The sequence below is a fragment of the Xyrauchen texanus genome, chromosome 17, assembly GCF_025860055.1.
Source record: "Xyrauchen texanus isolate HMW12.3.18 chromosome 17, RBS_HiC_50CHRs, whole genome shotgun sequence".
NCBI lineage: Eukaryota > Metazoa > Chordata > Actinopteri > Cypriniformes > Catostomidae > Xyrauchen > Xyrauchen texanus.
This window is the reverse complement of record NC_068292.1, coordinates 15,388,322-15,415,549: the sequence shown is the minus strand read 5'-3', so window position 1 is coordinate 15,415,549 and position 27,228 is coordinate 15,388,322. Positions and strand designations below refer to the sequence as shown.

At 43.9% G+C, this 27,228-nt stretch overlaps 1 pseudogene; it reads right to left on the bottom strand.

Moving 5' to 3' along the window:
• LOC127657621 (serine/threonine-protein kinase ULK4-like) overlaps positions 1-27,228 on the bottom strand; it is a 287,951-nt pseudogene that overhangs the window by 210,993 nt on the left and 49,730 nt on the right.

The window sequence follows — 27,228 nt, the reverse complement described above, 5'->3', positions numbered from 1 at the left end:
ACTTATAATAAAAGCTTAGCATTTTCTTCAAATTGAATGTTTAAATGTCAATGACCACTCTGTTGGGATGGTCATGGCCAAAAATAACTTATTAGGATGTTCAATTAATATCAACACGTGTTGAACATCCTGTGGGGCATGGCCAATTCAATTCAAATTAAAACTAATGTACTGAAATGAGCCATGTCTTCAATTCAGAATTTTGCTAAACTTTGTGTACCATGGCCAGTGAGTTAAAAAACGGCCACTAAGCTTTTTAGAAGGCAGTGGCCCATTCTATAAGGCACCACACAGAATACCGAGAGATTATTGAAAAGCTGAGAGAACTATGAAATCAGGATGACGGAGAGAAAGATGACAAAAAGGGGCAATGAAAAAGAGTGAGTAAAAACGAGCAATAGAGAAAGAAACAGGTAGAGAGCAGTGCAATAATATGTTCATAAATGCACTTTGAGTGCAACAAGGTGTGTAAAATCAGTGCACTGCCCTTTGGGTTTCTTTGTACAAGAAGTTCAAAACACTCATGCTCTCGGGCAATTGTAGGGATACTCCCCTGCTGCAGTCTTAACTCAAAGAAAGTTACAATTATCATGTGCAACTGAAGACAAAAACTACAGTCTTACAATCTTAAAGTAATAGTTCTCCCCTCCACCCTTGTCCCGCAACAACTCACAATTTCTACTGTGAGGAATTAGCTTTAATAAGTGAATTATGATTAATTCACTTATTGGAGTGATATCATTCTCATGGCTTATTGAAAATAATATTGCATGTATTTAGGTACAGCTTTTAAGCAAAATATTTTAGAAAAATAAAATAATAAGTATATAAAAATATACCACAGTCATTCATATTTGAAAAGAGACAAATTTTATTGCTATTCTAAACATAAATCTAATATAACACATATACATACATGAGACAGGTTGGTGAGAAGAGTGACAGAATGTGAAATAAATGACCAATACAGTGAAAATGAACTTTATGTAGTCTGTTGACAATGCCTGAAGAACCATTTAACCTTATTTGAGTCTACATCGATTTGCTATCAGATTTGGCTCTTGGTCGAAAGTTCGTACCGTCGATGTTTTGGACCTCTGTAAGATCGGCTAGTTATTGACTTTATGAATGATGAGGATGGCTTTGAAGCGAATGGGTGTGTGAACCGTAGAGAGTGACGAGCTTTGTCGGGATTTTGAGTCCCGAGCTTCCTTGGACCTCACATGGCATGGATCTGGTTCTGACGAGATCCAGAGAAGACCAAGAGGGAAGAGTCAGAGTGAAGCAGGAGAGACAAGCTGCAAGGGAAGACAACCAGAAGAGAAGAGAGCTTGTTTTTCCTGTTTGGAAACATTTGAACTGAAATTGGCCACATCCCCAAAGGTGTCCTGCGCCAATGAGAAGTGACATTTCAGAGTTACATGGTCAACTGGGCTGTCTTTTCCGACAGTTGATATTATGGTCCTTGTTTCAGATTCTTTTACAAAATTCCCACTCAAAATTGTGCATATTTAATCATAAACTTTTATAACTTGAGAATAGTTCAAGAGGCATTATATTTGTTGTCGTCAGCATTCTCCATGTAACCAAGCGAGTGTTTAAATACTAAGCATGATATTCTTTCATTAATATTGTATGTCTAGGTAACAAAACATGAAAATCCTTGGTTACAAATCATACTGGTTAATTCCTTGGCTATACAACATGATAAAACATTACACACATTTTAAAGAGGTACATAAGCTATAATCATTATTTTTCAGTTACACAAGTTACCACAGTTCAAAGCAATTGTCAGAATTACATAGCAAGACTAGGTATTGTATGTGGGTCCATGCCGTCTTGTATCTTTTATAGGATTGATTCAGCAAAGTACTGTGACTTTGTGCGAGATGTTTCTAGATTAAGGAATGTCCTTTTTAAGATGCTGTTTGCTGAACAATGATCACGATGTCACGTGATATGATGAGTCTAAGTGTAGCAAACATGATGGTTACTGTTGTAACCTCCGTTCCCCGATGGAAGGAACGAGACGTTGTGTCGATTGTAGTGACACAAGGGGTCTCTTCTGAGCGCTTCGCGTACCTCTGAACTTGAGAAAAGGCCAATGTCAAATTGGCAGACAGAATTTACATGTCCCACCCCCGGACATACGGGTATAAAAGTTGAGCGGGCGAGTGTCTGTCAGAAAGGTTTTCACTGAGGAGCCAAGATTAAGTTTATGACGCATTACAGTGGTAGGGATAGTGACGTGGCAAGGGGAACCCAACGTCTTGTTCCTTCCATCGGGGAACGGAGGTTACAACAGTAACCATGACGTTCCCCTTCTGTCACTCACTCGACGTGTGTCGATTGTAGTGACACAAGGGGTCCCACTTCAAAACGCCATGCACTAACCCATGTTACGTGACTGCTGAGCCAGGTGCAAGCAAGCTGTTGCGTGCTAGAAGCAGCCGGGTCGGCTCCCTAATACACATGGGGGTGTCAAGCCACACGTGGACATGGCACAGTGGTAGATCCTGCCTGACAAGGAAGGAGTTGCTACAGACACGGCGACCGGGGGGCAGCGAGGTCCTGCTAGCAAGGGGACCGTACCATGGAAAATATATTTTCGGGAAGGAGTAACAATGCGGGTGCCACACTCCTCTTAGAGTGTGCTTGAACCAGCAAGGGGGGGGGGGGGGCACGGCCTGGGTGTGATAGGCTAGGAAATGGCATCAACAACCCAATGAGCTAACCTCGTTTGCAGGTTCATGACCTGGTCCCAGTCTTAGGATGACGTGAGCATCTGCCGGACTGAACTCTAGGCAAGTGTCGCTAACAGAGAACGCTTGCAGGTCCCCAACCCTCTTGATGGAAGTGAGCGCAATCAGGAGGGCTGTCTTCAAGGAGAGGGCTTTGAGCTCGACTGAATCAAGCGGCTCAAAGGGGTGTCTCTGCAGGCCTGAGAGGACCACTGAGAGATCCCAGGAGGGTAACAGGCTTGTCCGGGAAGGGTTCAACCTCTGCTTTGGCAGAACAAACTGAAAGAGTATATTCTAAAAGAGCAGGACACACGAAATGTCTTTTTAAAGAAGCGTCTTTTTAAAGCTGCCTTTCCTTTGTGTGTTATTCCTGGTTGTGCTCGTTATCTCTCACCTTCTGACGGCCACGATCGCTGTCTTTCTTGTCTGGGCGCTGCTCATGTGGAGACATCATTCATAGATGCATCATATCCTCATTGCGAGGACATGACCATGACAACTGTGATAGGGCGGAGGGCAGGGCAGGGTCAATCGCTAAATCGGTTCCCTGTTGGTAAACTGCTTCTTCCTTGGGCAGAGGCCCCTCCCAGTCACCATGTTTGAAGAAACTCCTCCCCCGTTGGGTAGGACCTACAATGAGACTTCTCCACATGACATTCTTCAGACGAAAAAGAGTCGGCAAGATCATATGAGGTATTTCCACACAAAATACCCCGGGCAGGGTGTGGTCTCTGCAGTGTCTTCCCCTTGGGAGTGACACCCCCCTGATGTGGACACTGAAAAAAATGTCACTCTTTTTGGAGAGAAAAAGAAAAAAAGAGGGAAAAAGGCATGACTGGGCTAGCCTGTCCCTATTTTTTGGGCAGTCAACTTGTCCCCGAAGGCCCGTTCGACATTCATAACAGCATTGGGGGAGGTTACGAATCGGCCTCTTGCACTGGCTATGAGAAACACAGTAGTTTGCCCGTCTCGCACTGCCAGTTCACGTAACACAGCTCAGCTAGTTGTGGCGTTTTTGTTGGTGGACTCCTAGTGTCACTTCATCAACAAAACGTCGAGTGAGTGACAGATAGGGAACGTCCTGGTTACTTCCGTAACCTCCATTCCCTGATGAAGGGAACGAGATGTTGTGTCCCTCCTGCCACAACGCTGGACTATCCACTGAAATGGCCAGAACATTCTCTCTTGGCTCCTCAACACAAAACCTGAATGAGCGGTTCGCGTGCCAGCTCCTTTATACCTGCATGTTCGGGGGAGTGGCATGCAATTACCACATGAAAATTACAATTGGTCTTTTATCAAAGATCAGAGGTGTCTCGGGCTCCCAAGTGTGACCCCTAGTGTCACTTCATCGACACAATGTCTTGTTCCCTCCATCAGGGAACGGAGGTTATGGAAGTAACACTCTTAATAGCATGGGTTTGCATTCCAGCAAAAGCAATGAACAACTTAATTTGTGTGTGTAGAGTGTGTTATACTCACAGATATAGCACTTAACCTGAGTGCATCCACTGTGGAGTGTGTGAAAAGATACCAGAATAGAGGTCCCACATTTGCAGTGATGAAGCCCTGGCCATATTGAGACTCTCGTCTAAACACTTTCTCTATGATTTGGCATGCATGTGGTTCACCACCAACTCCTGCAAAACACAAATCCCTCGTCATTAACTAATATTCAGCTATGACTAAAAACAATATGCACAAACACTGCTATATTGTGTCAAAACTATTGAAGCTGTTCTTCATCTGAAAGATTTTCTTTTGCATTATAATTTATTATTTGAATATCTGTTGTCTACTCTTCTTTTTCTTCTTCTTCTTCAAAATCCTAAAACTTAATTTGCAGGTTTAAATCCCAGATTTTGGAATTTACTGTTATTATTGTTATTATTATTATTATTATTATTATTATTATTATTATTAATGTACATACTGAAATTATACAATGTCCCTCACTATCAAATTCAAAACCTCCTGAGATTCGAGAGTGACTGCTATATGAATTTTTCATTTCCCTTTTTGATTTGTAACTAGTATACCGGTTATTTTTTTATTTATTTTTTATTTTGAAGAGCAACTAGATTTCCTAAAAATCAATGACCTCATATGGGGACAGCAGGTATAAGTTGTGACATTTTAAATAATACCAAACTATAGATTTAAAAAAATAAATATTTATCAAATAGTTTAGTATGTTTCCAGGACTGATGGTTATTCCTGTTTTTCAGATGTTACAAACAATACAGCTGTTTTTCTGTAAAGCTGCTTTGGAACAATGTGTATTGGGAAGAGCACAAATAAAAAAAGACTACACAAATAATTTTACTTGTTTAGATTTTTTTTTTTATAACAATGTTTTTTTTTCAACTTTGGGCAACACAATCTCAGTGTTCTGCATTGCACTGTCAAAAACAAATGATGCCATAGCTGCAGCATCTTACCAATCAGAAATTAGTGTAATTAATTTTGATTCAAAGTAATGGCCAGCATCGTCCAATCACTGCCATCCATGTTAAAATACAATTTAGCGATCGAGACGTTTGCTACGGAGTTGGTAAACAGACCACTCCGTCCCAAGGTGGAGGGCCGGGAAGAGAACCTTAAGTTAAAAGGTATTTTTCTGGGTCACCTGGCCCGCAAATGCTGTTCTCACGGCACTCCGCCGCCACACCCCAACAGTCCCGGCAAGCTGGACGCAGACCTCTCGCCTTAAGCCCCATGACTGTTCCCCGGCCGGCCGGTTCTGACGAGTCCAGAGGACGCCTCCACCGGACCTCCTCCTCAGTCACTAACCCGCCCCCTGCCGGGTGTGCGGAGCAAGGTAAGTGCTTTGAGTCTTTTCTCAGCACCAGAGCCTCGGGACGCTCCTTTGCCTCCTGACGCCGCATTACCTGCTCCGCCCCACTGTGAAGCCCCGCCGGGTATGTCAAAAATAGTCGTCCCCTTAGTGCCCCTAGCATGGAGCTTGGTTGCATGTCTTTACATTTACATTTATGCATTTGGCAGACGCTTTTATCCAATGCGACTTACAGTGCACTTATTACAGGGACAATCCCCTCGGAGCAACCTGGAGTTAAGTGACTTGCTCAAGGACACAATCGTGGTGGCTGTGGGGATTGAACCAGTGACCTTCTGATTAACAGTTCTGTGCTTTAGACCACTACGCCACCACCACTCTTTCACTTTCACTTCCCAATCCGTCATGCTGGCTGGCCAGGACCATCCAACTCGGTTACGCAATTCACTTTGCCAGGCCTCAGGTCAACTGGGAAAAGAGCTAGTTCGCCCCGGTTCAGAGCGTTTCTTTTCTCGGCATGGAGTTAGTCTCAGTCTCAATGTCAGCGCATCTTGCCAACGAGCGCGCGCAGTCAGTGCTAAAATGCCTTTCCGCCTTCAGGCCGGGCACTGCGATCCCTTTTAAATCTTTCCAGAAGCTCCTGGGGCATATGACATCCTCCGAGGCACACACCGTGTGATCATCACAGACCTCTGCTGTCTGCGGACAGGAGTCCCCTTGCAGCAGGTGTCCCGATGCGTCCTGGTCACGACTGACGCCTCCAAATTGGGTTCGGCGCCATGTGCAACAGGCATGCAGCCACGGGCCGTTGGAAAGGGGCCCCGCTGCGCTGACACATCGATTGCCTAGAGTTGCTGACTCTATTATTTGCCCTGTGGAGAATTCTCCAGTTAGTTCAGGACAAACATGTCCCTGTCAGGTCAGACAGCACCACCGCTGTAGCGTACATAAATCGCCAAGGCGGCGTATGCTCCCACCACATGTCACAACTTGCCCGTCGTCTCCTCCTTTGGACTCAAGTCACTGCACGCCACTGACATCCACGGCAACCTCAATGTGGTAGTGGACGCGCTGACACGACCACACTTGCCCAGTGGAGAGTGGAGGCTTCACCCCCAGTCGGTCCAGCTGATTTGGGAACGATTCGGCAGGGCTCAGGTAGACCTTTTCGCCTCCCAAGACCTCCCACTGCCCGCTCTGGTATGCCTGAACAGAGGACCGCTTGCACCTAGCGCCCTTTCCCTCAGCCGAGGTAAAACCGAGCACTTTTTCTCCCAGGAGATCCCACTAACTCGACTCCCTGGATGACTCCTCCCTAGCCCTGTGGGTTTGCAATTCAGCGGGGTACTCAAATTTACCCTGCACTGGAATAGGTGCTCCACAGGTCAGGACTCCTGCGTGGACTCCCTCCTGTGTGTATTTTCTGTTGTACAGTCCCCTTACAAGTGGACCCACATCTCCCTTAGGCAGTTCCAGCTGCCCTCCGGTCGCCTTGTTGTAGCAACTCCCCCCTCCTTGAGGCTGGATCTACCACCGTGACCTCAGAGGCCCATGTGATGTATTTCGCCCCTTTTACCTCCCCCTTCCTGGGCAGGTAGAGTCTCGGCAGGGTCCTTTCCCCCTGAAAGAATAGGAAACTGGGTAAGACCCCCTTCCCACGATGCATGTAAGGGCCCCAGCCGTTTGGCTCTACGCGAGAAACATATATTGAAAAGAGGCCCAGCTAGGCTTGGCCCGTTCCCAGGTTGGCAAGCGTCGACTTGTTCCCCTGTTTAGGGTAACCAGAAGGATTCCGACAACTTTTATGGGGCATTGGGGAAGGGTACGTGCAGTCTGACACAGCTGGTCGCCTTTGCACATAAAATACTTGCCCGCTCCTGTGTCACCAGTACACGTACACAGCTCAGCGCATGGCGTGATTTAAATTGTACACCTAGTGTCGCTTCTTCGACACAACGTCGAAGTGAGCGACATACGGGGAACGTCTAGGTTACGTATGTAACCTCCATTCCCTGATGGAGGGAACGAGACGTTGTGTCCTCCCGGCCACGTCGCTGAGCCAAGCCACTGTTGTGGCCGGACCATTTCAGGCTCCTCAGAAAAATCCTGAATGAACTAGACGTATTTCCCCACCTTTATACCCATATGTCCGGGGGCTGGGTATGCAAATACTGTCTGCCAACTTCTCATTGCCCTTTTTTCATAGATAAGAGGCATATTCGGCGCTCAAGAGAGACCCCTAGTGTCGCTTCTTCGACACAACGTCTCGTTCCCTCCATCAGGGAACGGAGGTTACATACATAACCTAGACGTTTTGTTGCCATTTCTCCCAAAGTCAAATCATGTTGTTTTGTCACATGACTCTGTGTGTCTAAAGTATAACCATTTAATGACAGCCCAGAGTGTCCTGAACTAAGATCAGTCAGATTAAATTATGCATATAGCAAAGACAAAATATAATGTATGTGCATAAGGATAACGATTCGCACAAGGTTAAAGGCAAACAATATCTGAAAAAAAAAATGCATAAAGTATGTCTTAGTAAATCCAAAGGACTTGGTTGTAGAGTTATTAAGCATATTATTAAGTAATAAAGCATTACACTCAAACAGACATGAGTTCATTATAAAAATTTGTAAGTGGGACACACAGACCTTTATGAATTTCACACAATTACATCATGACCTAATAGCCCCTCAACACCCTACAAACTTGTGAAACGGTGAAGTAATTTCCAAAAATATCACACCGCAGCAAATGTGTCTCCAAGATAACGAAGGGCAATAAGTAGAGATGTTTCTGGGATTTTTTTATGCATTTGGACCCCTGTCCTTGAGCAACTCTCTCTGCAACCGATTCTGGTGGAAATTAAACATTTAACAGTGTTCAACAAACGGCAGGCATGCAGAGTTGAGTGAGGAAAATAGCAAATGGAGAGCCTGGGCATATCTTAGAGGCGCAGTTACACTGTTCACTGCTGCAATGCAATATGGATGCCTTCATTGTAATGGAGTTCCAAGACCCCGGTCTCAAAGCGAAAGAACGTTCAGGTTAGTCCATGGAAAAGGTGCATTAATACACATGTACACTCTTGGAGGCAAAAGTGGAGAAAGCGTGAAGTACTGTAGAATATTCTGACGCAATATAAATAACATAGCGGCTCCACCAGAGTCCCTGGCCTACCATATCTCTTTGTGCTGGAGTCTGGTGGTCTGGCTCTGTAGAGGCTTTAGGTAATGAACTAGTGCTGGCACTTGCTAGTTCAGGGGAAATGACTGACAGCTGCTACAGGTTGCCTGAGGTTGGGGGAAAGCAGTTTATTTTTTCTTAAAAATGTTTTTTTTATTGTACAAGCCTTGTCAAAAAGGCATAAAAAAATAATAATTATTTACCAACCTGAGGCTTCTCAATAAGAATTTAATTTCCACAGGACAAGGAAGACACACCAGCATCCTTAATAAACACCTTCAGACTGATCCCATTGCAGAATACACACGGGTTAGTGCCACTTCATTTAAACTAAATGCTTTATCTTAACATTTACAGATTTACCGTTTCTCTGAAAAATCGAACATTACATGTTTAATTTATTTTCAAAGTACAAATGCATGGTGGCAGTAACTTCACACTTATGATTAGATCACATCCCTGAATCATGCGATCAAACCGGTGTGTGTGTGTGTGTGTGTGTGTGTGTGTGTGATCTACATTTGCGCTGCTGTTTACCAGGAGACCAGGGCTGAAGTGGTTCTAATAATGAAACAGCTGTCTTTTCTACAGTACAATATCTTTATTTTTATGTTACCAACAATCAAATAATCACAGAAACAATGGAATAAAAGTTTAAAGTCATGCCGTTTGAACTGGAAGTTTTGATGTGGCGAAGATTTTTTTTAATTTTGTTTTTATTTTATGTCAAACTAAGAATGTATTAGACAACAATTTAGTCCATTTGACCCTTCTCCCAATTATTCCATCAGTTTTTTTCACCACTTCTGGAGCAACAAGTGGAATGGCTAGTTTCTATGAACCACCTCTTCTATGACAAATGTCTAGGTTATTGTTGTAACCCCCATTCCCTGATGAAGGGAACGAGACGTTGTGTCGATTGTAGTGACACTAGGGGTCTCTCTTGAGAGCCTCGGTTGCCTCTGAACTTCAGAGTGGCCAATTAAAAATTGGCAAACAGAATTTGCATGCCCCTCCCCCAGACATACGGGTATAAATGAGGGCGCAATACAGCTGTTCATTCAGGTTTTGCACTGAGGAGCCGAGAATAATTTCGGCCGTTATAGTGGTTGTTACAGTGTTGTGGCAAGAGGGACAAAATGTCTTGTTCCCTCCATCAGGAAACGGGGGTTATAACAGTAACCTAGACGTTCCCCTTCTTTCACTCACTCAACGTTTTGTCGATTGTAGTGACACTAAGGGTCCCTATCCAACAACGCCACGATACTGAACCATGTTACATGAACTGCTGATGCATGTGTAAGCAAGCTGTTGCATGCCAAAGGAGCAGACTGCATCAGGCTGCACGGAAACTTCCCCAATGCCCCATAATACCTCATCTACATTTTAGGATTACTGCATCCCTGAGGGGGGGAACAAGCGAAGTGACGAGCATGGGAGCAGGCCGCGCCAGCCGCAGCCTTTTCTCTCTCTATGTTTTCTCTCCATAGAGTGTGGCTGGGGCCATCTAACGCTATAACATGCATCGGGGAAGGTGTTCTTTTCCAATCCTATTCTTTCAGGGGGAAAGGACCCAGCAGAGACCACATCCTGCCCAGGCTGGGGAGGTCAAGATGTGGCAAATACGTCACATGGGCTTACAAGCCACACATGGAAGTGGCGCGTTGGTAGGTCCTGCCTGATGAGGGGCAATGGCGTCGACAACCCAGTGGCCAAGCCTCTGTTTGGACACAGTGTTCCCTTTCCGCTGTCTGCCAAAGTAAACAATGTGCTGCTCGGAATGTCTAAAGCTCCATGTGTAGTCCACACAGGTTCACACCCTGGTCCCTGAGGGGGGTCGTAGGAACCTTGGGCCCATAGCCCGGTTGGGTCTTAGGATGACATGGGCATCTGCCGGACTGAACACCAGGCAAGTGTCGCTGACAGAGAAAACTTGCAGGTTCCCAACCCTCTTGATGGAAGCGAGCGCAATCAGGAGGGCCATCTTCAGGGAGAGGGCTTTTAGCTCAACTGACTCTAGTGCTTGGTTGATTGTGTCTACTACAGCTGGTGGTACGCCACATAGATCTTCCGTGTCCCATCCAAGGGCCAGACATGTAGGTTTCAGAGTTCTTGGCGCAGATACCAGTAGGTGCCCCACCCATGAGAAAGAAGGTCTTTCCTCAGGGGAATCCGCCAGGGAGGTACTGTCACGAGAATCAGCCAGTCATTGAGGTAATTGAGTATGCAGATGCCCACTTCCCTTAGTGGGCAAGGGTTGCCTCTAAGAACTTTGTGATGATGCGAGGGGACAGGTAAAAGCCGAAGGGGAGGACCTTGTACTTATGCACCCGGCCCTCGAACGTGAACCATAGGAAGGGTCTGTGTTGAGGCAAGATTGAGACGTGGAAGTATGCATCCTTCAGGTGTACCACAGCGAACTAATCTTGATGCCGAACGCATGTTAGACGCATGTGTCTCTTAATGAGCATCTTGAACAGGAGTTTGTGTAAGGACTGGTTGAGAGCTCACAGGTCCAAGATTGGCCGCAACCCACTGCCTTTTTTGGGTATGATGAAGTAAGGGCTGTAGAAACCCTTCTTCATCTCAGCTGGAGGGACAGGCTCTATCGCGTCCTTGTGTAAAAGGGTTGCGATTTCTTCCCAGAGGGTGTTGGCATTCTTGCCGTGCACCGGAGTGAAGCAGATGGTGCTGAAACGGGGCGGGCTCCAGTCCAGAGGGTTCCAGTCCAGCCCCACGCTCATGGCGGCCTGGGCAAGCATATCGGACATCTGCGTGTCAGCCTCAGACTGGGTGAACAGACCCAAAGGTGGCAGCCCAGTTGAGCCCTCCAAGTCAGACGCCGCAACGCTCTCTGATGCAGCAGCGACGTCATCATTCAACTTGAGGGGTCTGAAGGAGACATCAGACTGGCCGTGGGGTGAGCCGGTCTCACATCGGGCCCGGACAGAAGTAAATGAGCGTGCCGCCCCCTGGTGGTTCATGGGCATTTACCCGGCAAAACCGTGCCCGCTGAACTCTCCAAATCGCCTCCATCACCAGCCGGGATGGCCTCAATCCCGTGGGAAAAAGGCGCGATGCGGGGGGAGCCTGGAATTGCATTTCCTTTCAGAAAGGAAAGCCGCGACCTCAAAGTTGCCATGGTCAAGATCTCGCATTGAGAACAAGAGCCATCCACATACGCTTTCTCGGTGTGATCGTGGCCCAGAAAAACAAGGCAGCATCTATGATCGTCAGAAGCGGAGAGATATCTGCCGCATCCAGGAACTACACAAAGGTGGCAACCGCCACAACGTCGAGTGAGTGACAGAAGGGGAACTGTGTTAAGAATTAACACACTATTGTGTGGTATCGCTTCTCTTTCATGTGTGGATAAATTACTCCACATCGCTCAAGTTTATGACACGGTGTAATCCAGATGCTTTTACCAAATCCTGAAGCTAGGGGTGGGTGATAGAAGCAAAAATGTATATGTAGTGTCTATTTGCACCCTGGTGTAAATAGCATCTGCCACACAAGCCAGCTATTTGCACCCCAATAGTCTGGTGGAACCACTGAAATATGCAACCAACTAATCAATAGATGTCACTGCAATGGCACAGGCTGTAGAGGCAGTATGTGATTGTGTAATGCTGTCCTAGCAACCGCGGATTGAATCCAACTTTTGTCCCACTCTTTTTCCCATTCAATTTCTGGTTTCCACTCTTAATATTTCCTTTAATGCTACTTAAAATAATAGATACAAATTAATATAATTGTTGATTTTATCTCAGTGATTTGGTCCCAGCAAAGGCGGGGTCTGTCTTTTGCATTCGTTCCTGTGAGTTGGCATCACTTGTGTACATTGCATCACTGTATTTCTAATATTGTAGTAACCATGTTCTTTGGCAGAAACCATAGTTTTAATGCACACTGTAGTGACGCCCATACTGTGTGTTAATATTTAAATATGGGGACAAATAATATTTGACACTATTTTCACCAGGGTGCAATTTGTGTATACCATTATTTGCACCAGGGTTGGTGTGCAAACATATATGCTACTATTTGCACTGGGGTGTAAAGAGCATGTACCATTATTTGCACCATGGAGCAAATATCATCTGTCAAATTTATACTGCAATATACTTGACATTTTTGGTTGATAACAATATACAGTATTGTCACATTCCCTGTTGTCTTTTGTTTGTGTACATTTATTTTGAAATTCTTGTTAAGTTCCTGTTCCCCATTCATGTGATGTCCTGTTTTCCCTCCATGTTCATGTGTCTTGCTTTCATTGGTTCATTGTTTGATTACTTTGTTATAAGTTCTAGTTTGTCATTGGTTTTAGTTCATTGCCTTGTTATCTTGTTTAGAGTCCTGTTTTTGTATTTAAGCCCTCTTGTTTGCCATTGTCTGTTGTCTAGTATTGATGTTAGCTTGTGTAACACAGCTCTAGTGATGATATTAGTTTGTGTAAAATAACTCTAGTTATGTCCTATTCATAGTCTAGTTTCAAGTTCCTGTTTCCAGTTTAGGCTACATGTTTAGGTCATGATCATGTGTATAGATAGGGTTTTCTTGTATTATCATCATTTTGGCAATAAATCTGCACTTGGGTCCTACACATCGTCTTCGTCATTGCCTTTGTCAGCTACACAACGTTACAATGTATCACGATATACTGTAAATATTTTTAATGGAAAGTGGCTCACAAACTAAAAAACAAAAAAAAAGAATCCTTTTTTAACTTAAAATGTTGCCCAAAGTAATGTAAACCTGTCATGTCCTTTGAGATGAATCAACTTCATCACTAAATACAACTACTTTTAAAAATTAGTTGTATCTACTTGGCATAATATTTCAATCCATTATGCTTCTCTCTTTATCTTTGTGTTAGATTAATTTGTCTCGATTTCAGAGACTATTTAGCAGAGATGGGCCACTTCTATAAAAATTAATGGGAGAAACTGGAATCCCCAACCAAGAAGCTTTAGCGCCAAACAGTCAATGGATGTAAAAAGGAAGTTATGCCTTACAGGTAAAAGAGCCAAATATCTTTTAGTTACAGACATCGCCCGTTAAGCCCGTTGTTCAAAGTTGCCTCAGTTTGTTCCTAGGAGGCAGCAGATGTCCTAACCCCACCCCAACCCTAACCATATAGAGCCTTTAAGGCTGAGTAGCCTGCCAGGAACAATGCATGGCACATTTCACCCATCGCGCTTGTCAATCATCTTAAGAACGTGCATGCACATTAGCTGTACAAGCAGGGAAAATTGTGTTTTATAGCATAATCTGAGGTAAATAAGCACAATTTATGATACCAGCTTTGTCAGATTTTACTGCTGAATTTTACTTGAAAAATGTTCTTTGATCGTGATCTTGATCAACCGTTTTTGAGATTTCGGTGTCCCCCATTCAAGTAGATTCCAAAGGGACCATTCCAAAGATGGCTGCCAGTGGGCTGACTTGCTAGAAATAGTTAGTTAGATTCTGAAGAAACACTTCTATCACATATATATTTTGGATTTAGCCCTCCACTGGATAATAGAAACCTTTTTGGTGAATATATTCTAGATATAAATGCACGTTGACAAAGATGTTATTTAAGAATTTCTGTGGTAAATTACGCTTCTCTCTGTGTTTGCGGCAGAACAGATGCCGGTGGTAAAGCTTGATGGCATAAGTAAAAGTAACTACGGGGAGTATGGATTTAGCGGAGGGTTAGTTCCACTACACAGATGAAGCAGTTTTTTTTTCTTTTGAACAGCAAAGTGATTGGAAGTAGTTGCATTAACCATAAAAATTAGGAAGCATAAAATAAAACTTATGCATCAGTTTTCATTTTAACCATATTTATATGTCTTCACTGGAACACAGATTCCCTCCCAATATAGAAACAATCCTTGAAATTACTACTGGTTGAAACATTTCTACAGGTATTTCGATTTAAATGGCATATTGGCCACCCCTACCTGCCGCCCATCTATACCATGAGCTGATCCTGGCTAACCTAAACCAATACACAAAAGACTTATTTTGGTTTATGTTTATATATAAACTCGGCTGCATCCCAAACCCACACAGTGTCAGACTTACAGGTGCTACGAGGTGAGGACAGCTTCTCACCAGAGATCTGTCCTCCAATCTCTGCCTCATTCTCTCTCTCCTTCAGACTTCTGCTGAGCTTCCCATCTTGATTCTTGCCTCAGGCCATGCTCAAGCCAAACGTTACTGAATTTATGTATTTCTCCCAAATTCTCTCTTGCAACATCAGCAGTCAGTAACTAGGCAAGGTAGCAGAAGGTCAAACCTCAACTAGGCTACATTTGAGAAGAAAAACTGGAGATGGAGTCTTTAAAAGTTTTACATCTTGGAAGTCAGAGAAATAACGTAATTCCTTTGACACATATTTCATGGTCTGAACCGCAAGAGTCTATAATCACAGACATTTTTTTTTCAACAAAATATTGCTTGCAAAAATTACAGGGCAAAACTAGATCTGGCTTCAATGTAACGGGAAATTATTTGCCATTTTAGGGTCCTTTCACGCTAGCACTTTTGGTGCACACCCGAGTTCGAATGAGGCCAAAGTTCAGTTTGTTTGGATGGTGTTCCAAGTCCTATTCAACATATTGCTCCCCCTTCTGCATATCGCAGTGCCATTTTGTGGCCTGTTCTGCATAACGCGGCAGCTCATTTCAGCATATCGCGGCCCATTAAGCCCATTTCCCAGCTGGCCCAGTTCTCCCAATGGCCAGTCTGCCCCTGATCGGCCCAAAAGTGCATTAGCCCACCAGGAAAATGCCTGATTACCAATCCCGATCTGGGTACGGTTCATGTGAATTCCGGTGCGGTTCGCTGCTGATGTGAACGTAATCGTAGGCTACCAAATCACGGAACTGCTATTTATGACATTTAATTTGCATCTTTGCAGGCTCTCGATCACAATTATTATGGTTTAATGAATTTATCATATCGGCTTGTGTCCAAATAAATCACCTTAAGAGAGCAGCTCATGTGCTTCACATCTCTTTCAACGGATCTGTGGGCTCACAGCAGACAAATGCTAATATTCTTCACATCATTGCACATTCAATGAATCCGTGGCAGGTAAACATAATTGTCGGTTTGTGCATGTAAAGTTTTGGTGGTAAATTCATGGAAATGAATACTTTAATAACACAGAGAATCTGATGTCTTCTTGAGTTGTTGCCTAGATACAGCTGCCACTTGTACTCACGTTGACGTGGATGTGGATGAAATCTGGTCGCAGTTCGGACCCTAAGAATATAATGTGAACAGAGACCAGTGGGGGCAGGGGAGAAAATGAACAAAAGAGTTTGCTTCAAGCAATCGAACCAAATTTGAAAGCACCCTTATTTTCTGCTAGGTGGAAATCTTAAGTCGAATCACTTAGAAAAGAAATTGCTCATCAAGCCTACCGATTTCAGGTTTCATTCATGTCTGTACAGGATGGGTCTACTTACCCACTGAATTTTAAGAATTATTGTTGACAAAGCAATAATTAGTGGTACTTGATAAGGATTTTTTAAAAACCCTAAACCTAAGCATCACTGGCATTTTGCGACCATCTAGAGAAAACAATAATTGAGTGAATTATGCTTTATTATGCTGATTGGGCTCATTTTTAAAATAATGAACCGTTTTTTGTATTGGAGTACAGGTGTTTGTTACAGCTAAACACATTCATTCAAGCCTGCTTTGGATTTCTATGTGTATGTTTGCAAGAAAAAGATTACAGAGGTCATCTCTGTGTGGCTCATTCTAAGAACACATGTATCTGTTTGAAGGAGCTGCACACCTGGCCCTGAATAAAGGACTATGCAAATATCCTGAGCCAGGCAGGTCTTTCATTAGTGTGATCTCACTGATTGAGCTCTTTTCTCTCTCTCTTGGCATCAATCCATTCAGTCCCAGGGACATAAACATTCTTTTATTCCAGCTAATATCGGCTCTCCCAATCAAAAACCAGAACTGGTCTAGACAGGCATTTGCAACATATTGCACTACCTTAATGAGAATAAAATAAAATAAATGAAGGATGGTATCAATCAGGAATGAATTAGATCATGAAAAGTGGGGCACACCAGAATGAAACCATTCCTAAATGCAAATTTGCAGTCTATTGTGGAGGACTTGTCATGAAACGGGCTCCCACCCATTGGCACCCACTTTTGGAGGAGGCAGATTGACATGTAGGTAACACTTCTCTCCAAATCTTAACTCTTCTATTGCTAATATATTGCTTTTTTCCTACTTCCTAAACTGATAGTTTACATGTCCTTGCGTCTGATACGTGCAGCCTTGCATGTTTACGCAAGAACTGACGTATGTGCGATACAACTGGAAGTTCACGCATGAACATGAGAGAATCCCCTACCTTGACACAAACGGCATCAAGCACAAGCATATGTGAACAAGTCTCTCTCATGAATGTGCATGTGAGAGCTGGGTGAAAGTTAAACTTTTTGGTGAATAACAACTGATCTTTTTTTTTTCACATCATATCACTTCAGAAGACATTGTTATGTGCTTCTGCACGTATTTTGTGTTGTGGTCATGCTTTACTGTTTGTCTTTCTCTACTGAGCCTGTAGGTGGTGTTGCAGGAAGGGGGTTTTCCCATTCCTGGAAAGATCACTGACATCATTGGGGATTTCTTAATAAAAGCCTCCAGGGTGTTAATGGAGGGTATCTGTCTGTTGATCTTCCCTCATGACAGCATTGCTCAGCCTCTCTCCTGACCAGGTTGCTTGTTTCTCTTGGAGTAACACTCCAAATCGTATTTCACCCACCCCTTAGTGCAGAGAACTGCTTTTAAAAAGAACATTATGAACTGTTCTTTCATTTTGTTCTAACCGGTTACCATTTGAAAAGGAGGCTGTGGAACTTATGAACCGGAACAAAAAAATACAGTTTTTGCTCAGAAACATTGAAAAACATTTCGGTTTTAGTCCCTGCTTTAAATTAAGCTTTTCATACAGAAATAGAGAAAGTATGGACGTAATGAAATAATTCATCCAGATCACTTTGATGGCACATTGATAGCCCTCTGAAAGAAAGTTACATAGTCTTCATGATCAACGTATGCTCCTTCATGGCGGGCTGCTGGGTGATGCATATTGAATGGTAGTTCATAACTGAGCATCTTCACTAAACATGGAGAAGAAGTTTGTGTGTGGAGTCATTGAGTGTGTTTGATTACGTAGGGACAGAGATCAGAGGCAAAAACACATTAATATAAACTGCATCAGAGTTCTCGCATTTATTCAGTGTCATACAAGGGTCAGAGTGGTCTATAGAGAGGCATTACATGCAGAGCTAATACAGAGGGGAATATGCAGTGTGTGTGTGTGTGTGTGTGTGTGTGTGTAATAAATATTTAATGGAGCAATAGTGTGATGCCCAGTTGCAGCCCAGGGCTTTGCTACACACCACTTACAGTGAGCATAACCCTTTCATCATCCACGCACTCACACACACACACACACACACACGGCTCTTCCAGCTGCAGTCTGACCTGAAAGCCTGTCTGCATGCTGCTCTAGCTGTCTTGCTGAATTAAGAGCACTCTCACTCTCGATTGAACACACATATTTTCCGGCTTGCTCTGTTACTCTCATCTTCTCTCTGTGTTATGCACTTTTTACCCACCCCCAACCTTATCCCATCATCACCTCCTGTCCTTTTTCTCCTTCTCTCCCTCTAATTCCCTGTCGCTCCAACCCTCTTCCTCTTCCTCTCTCTCTGATGTCTTGTTTCCTGAGCTCAGCTCTCTCTGAATCAGCAGAGGTTCTCAAGCAGGTCAGCACAGTGAGGCATTAAAATTACTGCCTACATCAGCCTCTAAACACACACACATTCAGATATATTACTGTACTTGCACAATGGCTAGGAATGCATGATGCTAACATTAGGGAATCAGCTGAATTAAATTAGCCTCTGTTTCTTTCATCACTTTCCAAAATAATATGCTGTTAATGTTTGCAGGGTATAATTAGGATGTTGTGGGAGAGGCAGAATCAGGAAGTCGCAGCAGCATCTGGCCATCGCCTCTGCTCGAATCATGTCGCTGTCAGTCTAGACCTGCTTTAAAAAGAGTGATCAACTGCACAGGCTGGTAGCAGTGCTGCTGGGAAGAGAGAGAGAGAGATAGAGATAGAGAGAGACAGAGAGAGAGTCCAGGAGTAACAGTGCCAGAGGGGCAGCCTATTATTGCAAAGAACTCGACATGCTTGCAAACTGTGTATCCTACAACTGGGACTGTGCGGATACAATCAGATATTTATATATTGTGATTATCTTTCTCAGGATATTCCATCTATACCTCAGATACTTAAATGTATTTATTTAATTTTTTTCATGAGTACATTTATGTTATGTATAGGAATTAAATTAATAAAGTAGCAGGTCTATTTATATATTTCATACTGGATTAAGTTAAATAAACCATACAAGACAGATTGGAACTGATCCTGCAGATTCACTCTCTGAGGTGCTCTCTAAGTGATATGATGTTATGTATTAAATCATAACATACAGTGGAGTCCAAAAGTCTGAGACCACTTTCAAAATGCTCCTTATTAATTATTATATTTATTTTTTTATGAGTGAAAAATTGGAGTGAAAATTGTCTTGTTTTTGTTTTTATCTTAGTATTTGGTGATAGGTAAGTCATTTGATTTAGGGATAGAAAAATGCAAACAGGTGGACTCCAGATCTAAAGTAACTAATCTGTGACTAAAAAGTATGCACTTTTGCACTGTTTCAGTCAGGTGTGAAGCCCAGTCATCCGCTTGCCCAGGTCTCTTGTGCTAAACAGTGTGTCCCACTTATGATCACACAAGTTGCACAAAACCTGATGATCCATGTTATCCAGTATGATTTGGGGATGCTTTAATTGAGAATTTGGTGTGCTTTAATTGAAGCAAAGAAATTGGACCTTTGTACAAAGCTAAAATGGCAAATGTTTTGTGTTCATAACAATTCTTTGTTTAAAATTGTTCAAAAGGCCACTTCCATACCACTGTTACTTCTAAGCTTTGCGCATGCATGCAATTCTGATGTTGCGTCTGTGCAGATGGTTTTTTCCATCTGCACAGATGGCAGATTTAAGTGTGTGGACAGTTTTTTAAAAGTCCATACGAATGTTATTTTATTAAAAAAAAATTCCCAGAATGTAGCTGAAGCTTTGAGTGAAATCCTGCATGTAAAAAAGGTGGAAGTACACATTGAGTCGTGAAACAACACACGCCGCATCTATAACAGGGCACGAGAGCTATTGGTGAATGCATAAATGCAGCTGCGCTCCCAAATGGTTAAATTTGCTTCATGGTCAATGCACTAATATTGAAAAAAGGTTACTGACTGCTCTTTATTTATTTGTCATTATTAGCCAACTATGCTCTTGATTTGCTTAAAGAAATGTTCCGGGTTTCGAGTTCCGAGTTCAAGTTAAGCTCAATCTATAGCATTTATAGCATAATATTGATTACCACAAAAATGTATTTAGACTCGTCCATCCTTTTTTTTTAAATAGCAAAAATGTGGGTTACAGTGAGTGAGGCACTTACAACAGAAGTGAATGGGGCACATTTATTTAAGTTAAAATACTCACCCTTTCAAAAGTATATACAGTATATATATATATATATATATATATACTTTTATATACCTTTGGTTTCGGACGCAACCTTAGCATCGCAATTATTGGAAAAAGTTATTACAACATAAATTTATACACAAAGTTTCTATCAACTGCCTCTTCGGCCACCATTCTTTTTTTTTTTTTTTTCAGCTCAACCGCCGTGGATCCACACACATAGGATTGTGGGATTTCATAAGCAGTGAAGGATACATCTATGCTGCCTTCAAAAATCGATCAGATGAAGGTATCTCAGAACACAGAATATGACACAAACATCAGATTTGGACGTTCCTACCTCCGTATACAGCCTCCGGAGGCAGCAATTCCTGGTTTCGGTAGCAGCCGATAGCTTCAAAATACTGCCGGTGCCACAGTATTTTTTAAAAAGTAGTCCCATTAATAAAGTAGTAGGCCTACCGTAAATTATGCTGTATGTGCGGTAAAATTATAAAATTATAATTTTGCTAAAACCTTCATTTGAATCAGACCTATAGTCTTGTCGAGTGGTGTCCCCTTCACGCAGTGCCCTTTAAGAGTGAAAATTCTGTTTAGAATTTGCCCCTTAAATGGTATTGTTTATTTTTCGATGGGTGGGTTTCCCATGCTTCAAACACACACGTCTGAATCCCAGCATCTTAATTTTGCGGCTGTGTCTCCTAATGGATAATATGGATAAAATCTTTGGAGAGTGAGATGCTTTAACACAACACAATTCACATAGCGAGATTGGAATTATTTAGGGTTTTGCCTGATGTGATCAGGAAAACCTATCTGCTGTGAATGTCTACAGAGATTTCAAGCCAAAGGGAGAAACACCAGCAACCTTAATAAACATCTTCGGACACATCCCACTACAGAATACATTTACCATTTCTCTGAAAAATCGAGCATTGCGCAATTTTTTTCCCAATTACAAATGCATGGCGACGGTAACGTCGCACTTATGATCAAATCGATTTGATCACATCCCTGAGGCATGCAATTAAACCGGTGTGTGTATAATCTGCATAGAGGGGCTGAAGTGGTTACAATAATAAAACAGCTGCTCAAAACAAGCTGTTTTTCAACATTACAATACCTTTATTTTTGTGTTACCAACATTAAAATAATAAAAAAATAATGGATTAAAGTAATAATGTTTAAAGCCACTGCCATTTGAACTGGCTGTTTTGATGCAGCAAAGTTAGTTTTTTTCACATCAAACTAAGAATGTATTAGGTAACAAGTTAGTCCATTTGAGCCTTCTCCCAGTTCATCCATCAGTTATTTTCACCTCTTCCGGAGCAACAAGTGGAATGGCTAGTTCCCCTTCTGCCACTCACTCGATGTTGTGTTGATGTAGTGACACAAGGGGTTGCTCTTGAGAGCCCTGAACACCTCCCATTCGAGACAAGGCCAATGAGAATTGGCGAGTGGAATTTGCATGCCACTCCCCCGGACATAGGGGTATAAAAGGAGCTGGAATGCGATTCCATTCAGATTTTTTCAAGTTTCTGGCAACGATGGAATATGTACTGTGTATATACTGTGAGGTCAGAAGCGGTTGTACTGAATACTACTCCATTCACCTCTTAAGAAGTGTATAGGCCAGTGGCTTTCTCTCCTTCTACACGTTGAGTGCAGATTTCGCCTCTGGGCACGTTGACAGTGTTAAAAGAGTGTATATTCCTGCTAAAGAGCATATTTTCTCTATTAGAGCACACACATTGACATCGAACGTCTTTTTAAAGATGCGTCTTTATAAAATATGCCTTTCCATCTGCGGTCGTTATCTCTCCGCTTCCGATGGCTCGGGTGCTGCCTCACGTGCCTGATACACCAGATAAGGCACTAAAAGAACTGCACTTTGGTAGTGCTGATCCCAATGTGCTGCAGGAGCTGCGTTCGGCAACCGACCTCCCCCTTTAGGTGATGAAGGTCACAGCGTGAGCACTCGGACAGGCGATGTTCACCTTGGTGGTCCAGGAACGCCACCTGTGGCTGAATCTAGTCGAGATGAGGGACACCGACAAAGCCCCCTTTCTCAAAGCGCCCATTTCCCAGATTGGACTTTTCGGTGACACCATTGATGACTTTGCCCAGCAGTTCTTGGTGGTGAAGAAGCAGACGGAGGCCATCCAGCACATTTTGCCCTGGCGCGGCTCAAGATCCCGCACCCCGTCTGCTTGCCGAGTGCGTCCCCCTCGGCAAGCAGACGGTCTGGCATGAGGACCCTGAAGGCTCGTAAGCATCCCTGAGATGGATGACCCAGGGAGCGTGACATCCACTACGGAGCTGGTATCCAGATCACTCCATCCCCCGCTGAAGGGGCCGGGAGGTAAATAATTTGTTTTCTCTTTTGTTCGTTGCAACCCGTACCAACATTGTCAAAAAGAGAGCGGTTTTCTCACTCCTTGGGTCACGTAATTGTTGTCCACAGCCGCTGTTGTCATGGTCGCCGAGCACCCACAGCCAGGGCTCCCGTCCGCACCACACCAACAGCCAGCTGGTTGTGAATATTTGCGATGACGGCCCAAAAGGACCTCCTCCTCAGTCGCTAACCTGCCCTATGCCGGTTTTGCAGAGCAAGGTAAGTGCTTTGAGCTCCCTCTCAGCACAGCCACCTCGGGTCAAAGCAACACTCTCCGATGCAATGTCGCCTGATCCCCCCGCTGCGAGGCCCCAACCCAAGGTATGTCAGACGCGATCGTCCCTTTAGTGCCCCTTGCCCGGAGCTTGGATGCATGGCTAACACTTTCCAACCCATCGCAGTGGCTGGCCAGGACCATCTGACTCGGCTACGCAATTCAGTTCGCCAGGCACCCTCCCAGGTTCAGCACCGTCCACTTCACTTCAGTGCAGGGCGATAACGCCACCACCCTGCGTGCGGATATCACAACATTATTCGCAAGGGCCCTATAAAGCCTTGCCCTCCAGCCGAGATGGGGAAAGGGTTCTACAGCTCTTATTCCATTGTGCCAAATAAAGGCGATGGGTTGCAGCCAATCTTGGACCTGCGAGTTCTGAACCAGGCCTTACACAGACTCCCATTCAAGATGCTGACGCAGAAACACATTTTGATGTGCCTCCGGCATCAAGATTGGTTCGCGGCAGTAGACTTAAAGGACACGTACATTAACGTCTCGGTTCTACCTCGACACAGACCCTTCCTACGGTTTGCCTTTGATAACCAGGCGTATCAGTACAAGGTCCTCCCCTTCGGCCTGTCCCAGTCCCCTTGCAGCTCCCCGTTAAGGGAAGTGGGCATACGCAAACTCAGCTACCTCGAGGACTGGCTGATTCTAGCACACTCTCGAGAGTTGCTGTGTGCGCACAGGTTTTTGGTGGTCAGGCACCTCAGCCATCAAGGGCTTTGTGTCAACTGGGAAAAGAACAAGCTCTCCCCGGTTCAGAGCATCTCTTTTCTTGACATGGAGTTAGACTCTGTCTCAATGATAGCGCCCCTCACAAGCGAGCACGCAAAATCAGTTCTCAGCAGCAGTCACTATGCATATGAGACCGCTTCAGCACTGGCTTCAGACTCGAGTCTCAAGATGGGCATGGCACCTCGGCGCAGTTTGCGTAGCCATCACGCAGCTCTTCCAAAAAATATTCAGCCCTTGGACAGACTTTGCATTTCTACGGGCAGGAGTTCCCCTACAGCAAGTCTCCAGATGTGTCGTGGTCACCACAGACGCCTCCAAACTGGGCTAGGGCGCCGTGTGCAACAGACACGCAGCTGCCGGACCCTGGTCAGGACCGCGACTGGGTTGGCACCTCAACTGCCTAGAGTTGCTGGCTGAACTACTCGCCCTGTGGAGGCTATTGCCATTTATCCAGGGCAAGCATGTCCAACAACACAAGCAAGCAAGTCTGACAACATAGCAACAGCAGCATATATAAATCGCCATGGTGGCGTATGCTCTCATCACATGTCGCAACTCACCAGCCATCTCCTCTGGAGTCAGGAGCGGCTGAGGTCGCTGCGGGCCACTCATATCCCCAGCAGCCTCAATGCCACAGCATACACGCTGTCATAGCAGGCAACGCTCAGTGGAGAGTGCAGACTCCACCCCCAGGTGGTCCAGCGTTACCCCCAAATACACATTATCCCCAGTGAGCCTTCTTGCAAAGACCCTGTGCAAAGTCAGGGAGGATGAGAAACAAGTCACCCTCGTGGCCCCATACTGGCCCACCCAGACTTGGTTCTTAGACCTCACGTTCCTCATGACAGCACCTCCCTGGCTGATTACTCTGAGGAAGGACCTGGCACCCACAATCAGACCTCTGGAACCTCCACGTCTGGCCCTTGGACGGGACATAGAAGATCTAAGTGGCCTTCCACCAGCAGTCATAGACACGATCACTCAAGCCGGAGCTCCCTCTACCAGGCAGCTTTATGCCCTGAAGTGGCGTTTGTTAGCAAACTGGTGTTCTTCCCGAGCCGAAGACCCCCAGAGATGGCTTCATGTTTTTATGTCTTTAATCTTTCCCTTCCATTAAAATGATGGATAATGATTATTTGTAGCACAACCTCTAAAAGCATCTAAAAACGACGTGCTCACGCATGAGACACTGTAAAAACATCAAGACATGGCACGACATCTGTTTAGCGCAAGTTTGCATAGAAAAACAATTGAAAAAAAGTGTGAACGGACACAAAACGCCTTTGATTCAAACAGCCCCCAAGACAACTGACAACCTCAAGCGGGCCACTGAAAATCTCAAACGGCCCGGATTTGCCTGCAGGCCACAAGTTGAATAGACCTGCTATAGAGTGTTTTCAAAAGTCAAAATGTTTTGTGGTGGAAAACGCTGCTCTAGTGTGGATGAGAAAATTTAGCTAAACCAAGGCTTTTTCAAATGTAAACATATTAATAAGTATTGCAGTGTTTCCTGCAGAATTCAGCTCTTGCACCAGGCGGTAAAAGCGGCTCATTCCAAATATGGTGAAAAGGCCTCATTTACGGTTCTGTCATGGGGTTATTTTAGATTGTGTAACTTGTAGCAGCCATATAAAGTGAATTTGGAGCACTGTAAATATGACTCACTCACTGCACATTACCAGCCTGGAGTGCTGATGCTAAAAAGTGGTGCAGGAATCACTGGACTAATAACTACTCATGAATCTTAGAAAGTCGCTGATGAGATAATAAAAACATAAACGTTTTAACAAAAGTAAAACATGCAACAGTTCTTTATCAACTCAGGCCATTATTTGTAGAATTTGAAATGGACCTTCAAAGTTCAAGTGAAAGAGATAAACTTATGGAAGAGCAGCTTCAACCAGCTAAGAATATAAATTTAACTGCTGGCAAAAAAGTGATGAGACAAAAAAAACAAAAAACACAAATGCTACATAAGCAGGAACTAGCAAAGTGCTAAATTGGGCACATTCACTAGAGGGCACAACTTTTGCCAATAGCTGGGAGCTGACCAGCCAGAAATCTGCAGCTGAAGAACCACAGCCTCAGAACAGCTATATAAACGTTTTATCACACTTTTCCCTCCAATTCTTTCTTTCCACTGCAGATGACGGTTTGTTGGGAATACAAGCTGTAGCTCTGCTCTAAATTCTCATTTCATTAGCAAATCTAATGCTATTAAAGAAATAATGAGGGAGTTTGTATAGTTCTCAGTCCCCTGTGTAAGTGAAACACTCAACACACACAGTAAACACAGTCTGTTCAGAGTGGAGATGATCAGTTTGATGTTTTCTCCATGCAGATCGCTTCCATACTTATACAACACAGGCCAGCATGGTTAATTGCTCCTGACACGACCGGAGGTGGGGTTATGCGAGCACTTCTGCTGCAGGTGAGTGTGTGTGACAAAACTGACTGACGAGCAAGCACGTTGAGCGCCCTTGATATGCGGCAGACGAATAATGCCTTGAAGGGCTGGGGGAGGTTCCTTATCAGACAGATCCCCCCGCCTACATGCGCACATATTCACGTACGCACTCATATGCACGCTTACACACACTCTGTGAGGACAGTGTAGCAGTCTTACCTCTTCCCAAAGGCACCTAATTAACACTGTGTAGGCTGCAGCAGGAACGACCCACAATCCTCCTGGGTGCTCTTTCTTCTCTTCCTGCAGGGAAAGGAAAGTATGTGTGGTTGTTAGTGTGTGTGAATGAGAAAAAACTAGGTAACTATTACAGTGACTCATTGGGGGAACAATTAAAAAAGGCAAAATGCAGCCACCTTCATAATGAGGCTAAATAAATACAGTCCCGCAATGATAAATAAAGCAACAGGCTCTCTGGCTCGGCAGGTACAGGAAATAGGATTATGTGATGAGGAATGATCGTGTCAATTAGAGGAAGAAGTGCAGAACGGAACAAAGTAACATCCTCCTCTCATTTAACCTCTAATGATTACATTCAGCAGTGTGCTGAGATGGAGCGTCAACAGCAGCTCAAGAGCAAAGGCTTTATACAAGTCAAAGCTTGATTTTGCTTTCTGTCTATGTGTAGGTGCACTTTGCAGTAGGCTCTTATAAATTTGAAAGGAAATATTGACAATTAAATTTTATTTGGTTACATTTTGCAGGGTAGTAATTTTATGATCTGAAATAGCCTTGAAAACCCCCTCAAAATGGGCCATAACTTACATGAAGTGTAAACAGATTAATAATTCATCGGAGTGATTGATTCTGTTCAATTAATGCATAACAATCACAATGATTCCCTCAAATATACTATAAATAAAACATGGATGTGCACTGTAAAAGATAAAAAGCCAGAAAGTAAAATGGTCAAAAATGGCAAGTCCATTTAATTGCATCTTACCCGATTTATCTGCAAACAAAAAACAAACAAAAAAGGTCATTTATAAACCCTATATATCCTTTTCTACTTTA